Source organism: Macrobrachium rosenbergii, chromosome 8, assembly GCF_040412425.1.
Source record: "Macrobrachium rosenbergii isolate ZJJX-2024 chromosome 8, ASM4041242v1, whole genome shotgun sequence".
NCBI lineage: Eukaryota > Metazoa > Arthropoda > Malacostraca > Decapoda > Palaemonidae > Macrobrachium > Macrobrachium rosenbergii.
This window is the reverse complement of record NC_089748.1, coordinates 5,765,236-5,772,735: the sequence shown is the minus strand read 5'-3', so window position 1 is coordinate 5,772,735 and position 7,500 is coordinate 5,765,236.

Below are 7,500 nucleotides of genomic sequence, written 5' to 3'. Positions count from 1 at the left end.
GAAGTTTCTTCGGCGCAATAGAGTTTTCTGTTCAGCGTATAATGCTGTAAGAACCTTTCAGCCACGGCCCATGAAACTCAGCCACGAACCGGTGGTGGCCTCAGCCACGGCCCATGAAACTCAGCCACAGTCCGGTGGTGGCCTGTGTTGTTAGCACCTATAGCCGTGCCAGAAGTACGATTATGACTAACTTTAACCGTAAATAAAATAAAAACTACTGAGGTTAGAGGGCTGCAATTTGGTATGTTTGATGATTGGAGGGTGGATGATCAACATACCAACTTGCAGCCCTCTAGCCTCAGTGGTTTTTAAGATCTGAGGGCGGACAGAAAAAGTGCGGACGGACAGACAAATAGCCACCTCAATATAACTCGGGAGCCCGTTTCCTGAAATATCCGCAGTGCTTCGACTTTATGAATTACATTTCAAAAAGAATTCATGAAAAAATCGAGTGGCTATGCTGTAAAGGGAAAAGGCATATAGTAACTAGCTAACTAACATAAAAGCACGCGCACACACACACACACACACATATATATATATATACATATACATACATACACACACACACATATATATATATATATATATATATATATATATATATATATATATATATATATATATATATATACAGTATATGTAGGAATGTATGTTAGTTAGTTACTATATGCCTTTTCCCTTTAGAGTATAACCTCCCGATTTTTTCAAGAATTCTTTTTTGTATGTAATTGATATGCATATATACATATTTATACATACATAATTATATATACATATATATAGTAAAAAATTGAGATAAAGGTATAATTTCTACCTGGTTTCGCCTTTAATGAGGAGATCCTCAATAGAACTGTAGAAATTTACATTATATGTGGAAAGATGATAGTAAAAATGAACATAAAAAGCGCACAAAATAAAATATATACTGTATGAGCACCTGCCAAGAGGGGGAGGAGGGGGAGGAGGAGGAGTGCTAACCTCATTTGGAAAAGGGTCATTGCCCCTTTGACAAATCTTGTTTTTCCCGCGCATGTGGGCCAAACCTTTACCATTAAAGCCAGACCAACTAACCTCTTTAGAATCTATACACTTTACATATTCATTTTAAAAGAAATGGACCTAGTTTGTACATTCCTGGGCTGAAATTCATGGCCTTACGAAAGGTTTCCATCAAAAAACTCTATTCAGTTAGATTTATTTCCAACACGTCTTTAGAATAAAACGACTTTTCAGCACCGGTCCAGTTGATAGAACGACTGTTTTCATTAGTATGAAAGAAATCCGCAATGCTCTACTACGCGTGTCTTATACATTTGTTGTGATATTCCAGTTTGCACAGTGTAAAAATTGTTACATGACATACTTGGGATTTGATAGCATTTTAAAGGCGAAACCGGTCAGGATTTATTCCTTGTAATTTATTTAATTTTGTTGTACATCTGCATATGTGTATATATACATACATACATCCGCACACACACATATATGTGTGTGTGTGTGTGTATGTATGTGTGTGTGTTTGTGTGTGTTATGTGTGTGTGTGTGTGTGTATGTATGTGTGTTTGTGTGTTTGTGTGTGTGTATATATGTATATATATATATATATATATATATATATATATATATATATATATATATATATATATATATGAATGTGTATGGTTAGCGTCAGTGGAGAGTTTTACTTCCTTACAGGCCACATAGCTGTGTATTTATCTTAAAATAATCATCCAAACGTGCCGCAGTTACAAAAGTCACATGTTATTTTACTCCTTTGCCTCATAGAATTAGTGAAAGGAAAATAAAATTAATGACCAAGGGATGACTAACCTAAACTCCATTTTTCTGAGAGGTGCGTTGGAGCGAAGTTAACCTATTGAATGCCAGTCGCTTCCGACAGGGCCCTCTCTCTCTCTCTCTCTCTCTCTCTCTCTAAAGTGAATGAAGAACATGAGTAAAGTAAAAGTACCATTCTAAATCTCAAAAAATATTGAGGCAACTTTTTAACACAGAGAGAGAGAGAGAGAGAGAGAGAGAGAGAGAGAGAGAGAGAGAGAATACATTAAGTGAAAAATTGTGGATTATAGCCGATAAGAGAAAGTGAGAAGCGTAAATAAGTTCTATTTGAACTGGAATACAAATCTTTCCAGAAATTTTCATTTGTTTCATATCTTTATTGGTATTGCGATAGGACGGGAATCCAAGCGCAATCACCCTGATCATTGCCGAACAGCAAGAAAGGAAAATGAGTGTAGCCGAACTCCTAACGAAGTGACAGAAAAGTAAGGGTTGTGTCATCAGGCAACACAGAAGCATGAGCAGCATTCCTAAGCTTGGCGATTAGGGCAAGGGACAGTTAACGAGCCTCTCAGTCTCAGCAAAGACAGAACACACCGGGAGCTTTTCCAAGAAGTGGAGGACACGTTTGCAAGAACGTCTCCACTACGACTCATTAGACTTTCGCACGTTTTATTTACTAGATAATGTAAGTACGTACTTACCAATCGTGTGCCTTGATTTCGAAAGAAAAGGGCAGCTTTTCCGTGGAAAAAGGCCCCGCTGTTCATTTCCCGATTACTGTCCATGCGTGCATACGTTTCTTTGTTTCGTGGATTTGCCTCCATTTATTTGTTATCCTTATCTACATTCTATCCTACTTTCTTCTCCGATTTCCTCGTTTTTCAGATATAGGCCGTCCGCTCTGTGAAGCTTGTCTTGCAAGTTGCTGGTCTTCTTGTTTTCTTTTATATAAATGCATTTGCATTTTGAGAAACAGTTTTGAAAATTACATTATATTCATCATAGTTTAGCTATAATTTTCAATATTACCTTCATTAGATTTTTCCTATCATAATTTCTTTGGTGGTATACTTTTTGTTTTTCATGTTACAGTTATTATCCCTATTAAATTATTTTACTTCTGCAGATACCTCTGTTACTATACGTCGACTGGCTAATCTGCATGTTTACTGTAATTTCGTTCTTTACTAGTATAATGCCCTTGGGCAAAATATTAGGAAAAAGGAAGAAGATGAAGTATAGAAGAAACACAAAACATTAACGACGAAGAAAAGAAGTTTCTCAGTATCAGGACGAAGGGAAGACAAGCTCAGTGTCAGGGAAGCAAAAAAGAGAGAGAGAGAGAAAAAGGAAAAACTCTCAGTTTTATGGAAGAAACGATCATACTAACGAAGAAAAAAAGGAGAAAAAGCGTTCCATAGTAAGAAAGAAAAAAAGAAAAAACGTCTAATATTAAGGAAGAAGGAAAAATGGAGAAAAAATCACACTATTAATAAAGTAGAAAAGAAGAAGCAAGCATCATTAAGGAAGACGAGGAAAATATGAAAAAGCATTCTTAAGGAAGAAGATACGAAGAAGCGCTTAATATAAAGTAAACAGAGGATAAAAAATGTTCAACATAAAGAAGGGAATAGGAAAAAGCACCAAATAAAGAATTAAGGAAGAACGAGAATGAGATTGAGAAGGAACGCCCACCTACCCTTCTGCTACTACCCGTTTCCTTGCCAGGTCATAAAAATAGCCCAAATGTAAATGTGATAACTGTAAACCTATGAAAAAAAGTTTACCCCCAAAAAACAAACTGTAACAGTACTTTTAAAACCACGAAACAAAATGAATGGTTGTCTCACGGTTTTGGGCAGGAAGATGGTAAGTGACCTACAACCCAGTCATTGCGGCTTTACTGGCGGTGCCAGCGTGCCCTCTTTTAGATAGGTTCCAGAGTGCTTTTTTTTGTGGGGGGTGGAAGGGATTTGCGTTGGGGTTGAAATAAACGGGGAGAAGCAGGGGTTTAGGACAGGGCATCCTGATGCTAAGGATGTCGGGGAATTATCAAGAGCTGCTTCCAGGTTTTCGGATGGTGAGGGTGTTCGGGAATGAGGCACTATAGATCTATGGGCGACGGCAAAGCAACATCAATGTCCCCCCCGCCCCCTTCCCTCGCCCCCCAACAAGACCAACTCTCCACTTCCACTCCCATTAGCGCTGACAAGAGATTTACGGGCCTGTAACACATCTAAATCTTATCCTGTCTTGTGGCTTGTTCTCAGTTATACTAAACAAGGTCTGAAGCCTCTGGAAAAAGACTTACATACGCTTGGCCCTTTACTTGTAATGGTTGTCAGGAGAGAGGATGAGGGTTAGCCAAAACGATAAGGAAGACACTTCATGAAACTCAAGTTCTTTGTCTATATACAAAAAAAGGTTGACTCAATAAAACTAGTATAATTAAAATTCCGGACATATTTGTGTATAAACGGGAGCTGGAAATCTCAACTGTGTACAAAAACAATTAAAGGGTGTAAATTTTGAGTAACTGAATCATATTTTATTTATAAGTCTTATAAAAGTAGGAATTACATTACATTGGTAATTCACTAAACCCTTTGTTTAAGAAAATGAATTATTACTACGGCACAGATTAGTTTTACAGACTGTAGTTTGGTGGAGGATTAAATATTAATGTGTTTACTTACCATGTTCAGTATGAATTCCAATTTGAATCAAGTCTAGTGGCCGGACTTTGCTTTTTTTTTTCTTGGTAACTTGAATTTATTTACAACCACAACAAGAGAATTACACTCTTAGTTTAATCGTAATGATACCTATTCAGTTATTAAGTTATGAAATATAATGACAGACACACACACCAACACGCACACTCATATATATATATATATATATATATATATATATATATATATATATATATATATATATATATATATATATATATATATATATATATATGTACATATACATATACATGTATATATAAATACTCAAGGAACACCATACCTACCAATAAAGTTCCACACCATTGCATTAAAATCTCTTAGCACAACCACCCTTTCATTTTCTCCAAACACCAGTCAGATGCAGATTCACAATTTCCAAAAACATTCCCTTTCACTCTGGACATACACAATCATTATCACATCCTTTACTTCCACACTCAGTCCCACTCATACAATCCTTGAAATAATACTTTTGAACTATTTCACCTGTCCCCCCTAGCCTCTCTGACACTAAAATTCTATCCCTCGCATAACCCTCCATCTTTCAACTTAGTTCTCCAGTGTCTGCATTCCTATTACTTCCAGCTGTGCCACCATAAAAAAATCTACTATCACATAATTCTTCTCTTCTGAAACACTTCCGTATACACTCAGGCCCCAAAAATTAGTATTCTATTCCTTCTCCATTTTTCTCAATATCAGTACCAGATAAGGAGATGCAATACTTATTTCATAGCCAATTTGATCAATTAAATCACGCAGCAGTGATTGCTTTTGGTCCTAAAGGTAGAGGTTCTTCTGCCATTTAAGGGTATGTCCCTTCAGCAATACATCAATGACTCATTACATGAGACTCCCTGCCCTGAGACGCATTGTATATGTGTTCCAAGATAGTAGTACTAGCCAGAGCACGAATGACCAAGGTTGTTTGTTAATATATAGTAAATGGAAGAACAAGATGTATTAGTGACAGAATAAACAAATAGAGGTATGTTTAATTATTTTTTGCTTGACACAGGTAATAAAATAGATTAAAATGGACGTCAGTAATGAAAAATGTTAACGGAAAGAGTATATGGCAAGTATGCTATATTCCAGAATGGGATCTCAGAATCAACAAAGGGCATTTGTGGTTACAGGAGTGTAGGAAAATGGAGTAAAACTAACATGACGCAATAAACGAGAGATCTATGGAAGGAAAAAAGCAAGTAATAAAAACTGAGGAGAGAAAATAATCAAGAACTTTAGGGATTATAAGTTATTCTACGTGGAAGTAAATACAGACATGTTTATAAACAAGTGCATTTCAGAATATAAGATGAAAATAGTGAGATTCTGTCAAAAGTGAAAGCAGCTATGAGGTGATGAAGTGAGTACTTTCAAGATTTGCTCAATATGGAGGATGAAGGAGAGGCAGAGATGGTTGATGCAAGAGTGGAAGACAACTAAGAGTTAAAAAACAGAAAGATGCCAAGATGGGATTTACAAGGGGCTACATTGCACTGGTGATAGTGTGACTGAGTGGCTGACGAGGGTCTGAAAAGTATATCTGGATAAGAGAGGGGTCCAATCTATAAATGTACAAGTGATAGAGGTGACTGTAAGAATTACTGGAGCAAAAAACTGTTCAGTATACCAGGGAATGTGCAGGGTAGGATTTTGACTATGAAACTAAAACATATTACAAAAGGTTTGAAAGGACAAAAATGGTATAAGTTTAAACAAAAAAGAAAATGTGTGGATCAGGTATTTGTTATGAAGAGCTGTATGTGGTGAAGGAAGACCTAGATAAAGTTTTATGCTAGGACTGATAGGGAGGTATGGAGGGTGTTAAGATATATATATATATATATATATATATATATATATATATATATATATATATATATATATATATATATGTATGTATATATATACATATATATATATATATGTATGTATATATATATATAATATATATAGATATTATATTTTATATATATAAATATATATGTATATTATATTTTATACATAATATATATATATATGTATATATATATATATATATATATATATATATATATGTATATATATATATATATATATATATATATATATATATATATATATATATATATATATATATATATATATATATATATATGTATATAGACATAGACATAAAAGATAAGTTGTTCAGAGCCATTGCACATTTTCATAACAGTTGCAAAGACAGGGGACGTAGATAGGATTTACTGGCTAGGGCAAAAGAGCGTCTGAGACAGGTGTGTCTAATGTTACCAATCATTTTTATGGGTGGGGTGACGTGTGAAGTCATAGAAAGGACAGCTGACATAAGTGCAAAGTTTTGGGATATGAAGTGGCTGTGTAATGGTAAATGCTTACAAATACTAAAGTATCGTGGGAATTGTGAAGAGAAGCAGCAGAAACAAATGGAAGTTTCATTGCTTGCAACAGGAGAAACTTGAGAGTAAATATGACTAAGGGATAAGTTACTTGGGTGAATGGAAACCAAGGGCTGGGTAAATTAAAACCAGTAAAAATAGAATAGTGTAGAACTTGTGGATCTGTATAGGATTTTCAGAGTAAGTATAATAAGAAAGGAGGTGAGTAACAGGACAAGGAAACCAAGGAAGGTAGCAGGGTATCTGCTAAAGATTAGGAAGAGAGTTTTAGTTATTATGGAGACCAAGGGGAGAATGTACGAAGGGATTGTTGAGCCAAGTATTTCATGGAAGTTAAGTGTCGATGTTGACAGCAAATGAAAGCATAAAGGCTGCAGGAGTTAAGCTGAAGCTGAACCTTGCATACTATACATACATACATATATAAATAATATGTATATGTATATTTATAAAAATATATATCTATACATATATACATACATATATGTATACATACATATATATATATATATATATATATATATATATATATATATATATATATATATATATAT